This window comes from Desmodus rotundus, chromosome 5 (assembly GCF_022682495.2).
Source record: "Desmodus rotundus isolate HL8 chromosome 5, HLdesRot8A.1, whole genome shotgun sequence".
Classification (NCBI taxonomy): domain Eukaryota; kingdom Metazoa; phylum Chordata; class Mammalia; order Chiroptera; family Phyllostomidae; genus Desmodus; species Desmodus rotundus.
The window spans coordinates 109,159,580-109,165,670 of NC_071391.1; positions in this window are offsets into that span (position 1 = coordinate 109,159,580).

Here is a 6,091-nt window from a genome sequence, read left to right on the forward strand (position 1 = left end):
GGTTGGTAGGGTAATAATATGGGTATAATAATTTATAGTTTTAATTTGAACATTTCACCTAAAATATCATATGGCGTGCTTGAGTGTGATATCATTATATTACAGAATTACATACTTATAACTTTGTAGTAAGAAGGCATTGTTTGTGTTGGACCCTATATTAAGACATACACACACTATTGGGTTTTGGTTCCGTTGGTTTTGTTTTTCTGGAAAACGCTGACTAATACAAGTTTTTCATTTTCAAGGAGTTCAGGATTCTTCTGTTCTATTTCCCAAAGGGAGTAATATTGAAGTGAATACTTTTGATTCTTTCATTGACTTCATAATTAACCTCTCAGCTTCATAAGGAGGTAAGCAATTTATTTAATTGGAGCAAACAGAGATTTTGACGTTCATCTGGCCACGAACCTCTGAGAATAGACAGCACTTCCCTCCTTCTCTTGTAATTAGTAAGGGCTTGGCATCCGTCCCCTTGGTGCAACTCTGCCAGCAACTGCATTTAGGAGGCCGGATGTAATACTTGATGTAGGAGTTAGGGTATCTCTGAACAGGTGGACACTAAATTCAGTCTTATGCTTTTGGGGATAATGATGGACAGAATAGTAGCATATTCCATTTTACAATATGAGTCTTAAGCCATGTTCTCTAGTACAGTTTAGATAGCGATGCTCATTGGTACTCATATAGTCTCTATTTGCTATTTCTTAGTTGGTCAGAAATTAGTAGAAAGTCATTAAATTTTCTTAAATCTCCAACATAATTTGCCATGTCATTAATCATAGGACAGATAGTGGGATTGAAGCGTCATGTGGAGAAGTTAAGGATCTTTGGTGTGCATGGCTGCTGCATGTTAAGAGTGCTTACAGTGGAAGGATAGAGGTTTATATTTTTCTTTAGGTCTTTCGTCAACATTATTGGACATAGATGAGTGCAAACATTTTTAAAAAGTAGGTTTATGTGCCACAGTATTTGGAATAATAGAGTAGCTATTTTTTATCATCTAAAAATGGATGCTATATGAAGATGAATGTTCTTTGTTATTAAAATCCTGATACCAAAGTAAATTCCCCTTCATCTATCTAAATGTTATGAGGAACACATTATCCCAGCAGTTGTTTCTAAGCTTTGCCCTCTACATAGCCAACCTAAATTCTAACTTCTGTGATGAGAGGATATCCATGGCCCTACCTGCTGATACCCCAGATTATGATGAATTTTATAAGCCACTAAGATATACAACAAACACTTTTGTATCATAATTTTAGCATGCAATCTGACCAAGTTGACATAAATTTCAATGAGATTTTCGCAGTCTAATGAACAATATACTAGTAAAGCAAGCCTATACTCAGTAAAGAATACGTGTACATCAGTGCTTGAAATGTCTATCGGGGTGTCCAAACTTGGCATCTCTGGGCCACACTGGAAGAAGAGTTGTCTTGGGCCACACATTAAATACATTGTGGCATGTGCTCACGAAAACATCTCATAGGGTTTTAAGTAAATTTACAATTTGGTGTTGGGCAGCGCTCATAGCCATCCTGGGACACACGTGGCCCCGGACCACAGGTTGGCACCCCTGACTCAAGCTGGCCTGGAGACAGTGCAAAATTGTTAAATAACAAACAGAAAAAACCTAAACTATGTTGCAAATAAACATAAAAAACAGATGTGTCTCGGAAGATGGTATTAGCATTAGAAAGAGCAAAAATTGAATCTGATAAGTATATTTAAAAAGAGAGGAACTCAGGAAGACCCTGGAAGCATTAGAGCGAAACCTGCACACACACGAAAAGAATCGAAGTGTTAATGCCAAAAGATAACCTACCTTAAATATGCAATTAGTATTTTTTTTAAATTTTATTTATTATTTTTAGAGAGAGGAGAAAGAGAGGGAGAGAAAATTCAATGTGTGGTAGCCTCTTGCACACCCCTTACCAGGGACCTGTTTCGTAACCTAGGCATGTGCTCTGACTGGGGATTGAACCAGTGATCCTTTGGTGTGCAGGCTGCCACTCAGTGCACTGAGCCACACCAGCTAGGACACAATTAAATATTTCTTAAGGATTGATAAAAACAAGATATGTTATAAATTATAAAACAATTATAGGATCCAGAAGAATGAATAAGGCTTAGATAGATCTCAATAATTAAAATGCTAGTTATGTTATTGTTATGATAAAATTTATTTTTTAGGTAACTAAGGTGGTTTCTACAGAGAAAGTCTGATCTACACAATTGTTAAGAGTGTGCAGATACAGAGACAATAATAAAAAGATAGTAGAAAATTTCTCTTGAATTAATAGAATAGCTGCAATAATTATTTGATATAGAAAAATATTTTAAATGAATTTTGATATGGCAATTATTTCAGACGAGAAACATTTATAAAATATACCCTGAAAAAGAAGGAGAGAACACAAAACTAGATAATACTAATATTTATTAGAGGCAGAACTGCAAATAGAAACCAGGCCTTTGCCTCTTGGATCAATTCTCTGTTCCAATTTATGATATTCTTTATTCCATACAACAATAGATTAAGCATTTTAAGTGTTCATTATCATATTATTTACTAGAAATAATATTATGAAAGAAAACTGTATTTAAATCAACTAGACAGAGAAAGGAGTAAAATATAATTTAAGTGTAAGCAATGTTTCTCTGGGGAAGCAGAGAGGAGTTTACAGCGCACTCATGGTCACCACTTGGGGGCCTGAAGAAGTCTCTCTGACTCATACGTCTCTTGGCTCATTTATTACATGTATCAATCATTCGTAAATTTCAAAGTTACATGTCAATGTAAACAAGAAGTAAAGGCTGATTTTACCATTAAGCATGTCTAGCTGGAACTGTAGGACACAGAGGATATTATAATATGTGTGTGTGTGTGTGTACTGGTTGTTAGTCAACACCATTTGTGTTAATAAAAATCTGTAGTATTCATTCTCAAACACAACTACATTCAACATTAGAAGATTTAATTCTGAAATAAAACAATGAATGACCTCAAGCTTTCTTTAATGCAAACAGAACTCACGTGATGAAATGAATCACTGTATGTGTATGACTCCAGGAGACAGAGAAATAGCAAGTGCCATTTCTTACCCTGGAAGAAATTGTGTTGGAGACTTTCAAATATTCAGGTTAAATAACCATTTTATTTTTGAGTTCAAGATGTTCCTCGGTTCACAGATAAAGCCTTTCTAGATGTTTATACTGAGGTGGGGACTTAGTTTCCCGAAGTTTCTGTGGGGGCATGCTTTCTTTTATGAGCTTCTACTATGCAATGGTATAAGGAATAAATGAATTAGCTCAGAAGGAGGCATTTTATTTACCAATATCAACAACTTTACAATTACAAATGTTCAGTGTGGGCAAGAGCTTATTGTTTAAGAGAGGTAGTATTCTCAACTTTACTGACTGTATTGTATAATATCCACCAATTAAATAGAGACTCGGTCCATTTTGAGGAAGGAAGAAAACTGACTCTCAGGGCTGAACTCGTAGCTGGAAGAATGGAGCCATTTATATGTGTAGCTGTGCTGTGTTGTTACAAATATCTTCTGGGAAAACACGCTGACATTTTCCCTGAAATGATTAGCCCATCATCTTCCTAGAAGTGGGCTGGAGGCCCCCAAATAGCACATTTATTCTGCTTGCCTAAGGATCTATAGTTCAAGCTGGAGCATTAAAAAGGTTATTATGCTACACAGAGCCTCTAACCATATTCTAATTTTCCACTTCAAAGCTGTGGAGTAAAAGGTGTCACTGTTAATTGCTTCTTAAGTTTGTGTTTAAAATGTAGGATGAGATGTTTAAAAAGAAAGAAACTGATTTAATCCTCAATACAAAAATACATATTGCAATCCCATATTAAATAATGATAAATAAAAATGATGTACTTTTATCTTTATTAGTAAATTAACAGGATATAAAACTATAGAGCCATTATTTTGAAAGAGTAAGATTATGCTAACATTTTAAATGAAGGGAAATAAAAGCAATTTGCAATGATTTTGAAGGGTAGATTTAGCCTTAACGTTTTTTCCCCTCTAAATGTTTCTTGTCCTCTTTTTCTTCGTGTGATAAAAACGCTTAACATAAGCTCTATTGCCTTATTTTTAATCAAAATGCTTACTGTATGATTAAAAGTGTATCTTTCTCTTTGGAATTTATAACAATATAACAAGGGGCTGGCAAAAGTACATTTACAGTTATGAGTATGTGAAGTGGACTTTATTCTTGCATTATTATTCATTAAGTATTGCATTATTTTCCATTCGAAGAACTGTAAAGCTACTTTTGCCCCACCCTGTGTGTGTGTGTGTGTGTGTGTATACATTTGCATGTTTATCCTGGTGAGGAAGCATACTACCAGCCAACGATACATTATGATTGTGTTAAAATCCATATTAATCATTCAGGTCTCGGTAGCATCAATAGAAGTGTAAAATCAGGATGAGAGGATGAGTTGTACTGTATTCCACACAGTACACATACATTTGTTTGCAGTTTATATTGAAATCAGCATTGTATGAGATTGACTAAAAAGCATTTCTAAATAATTAATATCAACTGCACTACCAGTGAAGTTTACATTCCCTTTCCATGTAGATAATTGCATTAGTTAGGATACTTGACTGCAAGCAATACAATATTTTATTAAAAGTAAATGATCATAAAATGTATGATTATTTTACTTAACACCATGTCTGGAGGTAGATATTTCTGGGTTATTTTAAACTTTCTACCCTCAGCATATCAAAAACATAACCCATTGTTCACATAATGGCTGCAGAAACACTCTCACCCACCCAAGCACTGTCCACAGCATCAGGGGAGCAAAGACCATTCTTTTTACTTCTCAGTTTTATCATGAGGAGCATCTTTTCCAGGAGAAGCCTTGCACCACGTGTCCCTCTCAAGATAACTGCCCGTGACTGAGTCATGCAGTTAAACTGCAGATACAAGGGAGCCTAACAGTCCATTTTTAATAGGTTTGACCTCTTTTATTGGGAATTGGTTCTGTTTGCGAGAAATAAGGGGCTCAAAGGTTGCTATTGGATAGACAATCAATATTATCTGCACTAATAATCATTTTCAAGTAACATTGGGGAAACTGATGCTGAGAGAGATTAAGATCAATCATATAATCAATTTTTTAAATCAGGTTTGTCTCTTTCCAAAGTCTTTGTTCTTCCCACATCACCATGTTACCATCTACTGTGTTTATCGTAACTCCAAGCCTAGAAGAGAACAAATGTGTGTGATATTTAGCATGTGCAAAGCTCAGTTAAAGACATACCTGCTATCCACCTTTAAAGCTTTCATACAAAAGAAGGAAATTCAGACTTTTTCTTCATTTCTGTAATCAATAGGTATACCAATGGATACAGCTACAGATTTGCAGAGTCCGATTTTAAACATTCTATGGATACATAGGATTTTCTATCAGTATAGATAGATTTCTATCTATACATAGGATTTTCTATAAAAACAAACTGCTTTAGTTGCCAAGAAGTTCAGCATAACTGTGTTTTCAAACAACCCCAAATACAAACCCTACACTAAGCAGTTCAGCAATCTCACCCATAGTACTTTTACCTCTTCTATTTCAATAACCACAGCTCCTATAGCCATGACTACATTATTAATTTTAGCATAACTTTTCATGCTTAAAAGTCAAACTCTGATGCCCTTCTCTCTTATTTTTTAGTTTACTCAGTTTCTATTCCTATTAGTCTTCCAGTAATTTGACCCACAATTTTCTTTAAATCAGTTTCCTTCCATGCATTTCCTTTCCTATGTGATCTGCATAATAATGTCCAACAATCCAAAAATTCTGTAGCCAGCCCTCCCCAATTTATTTTTTCTTGTTTTTCTACTCTACTGCATATACTAACAGAAAGTCACTTCCTTCATCGTAGACCCCATCCATCCTACATAATGCAGGAATTAGATCCTGAACACTGCTGAAAAAAAAAGTATTCACCATATATAGAATGACTCATTTTCAATTATTAAAAAATGCCCAGCAATTCTTTTACATCTTAACTAAGTATTTTACTGCTTAAAATAGCTAGAA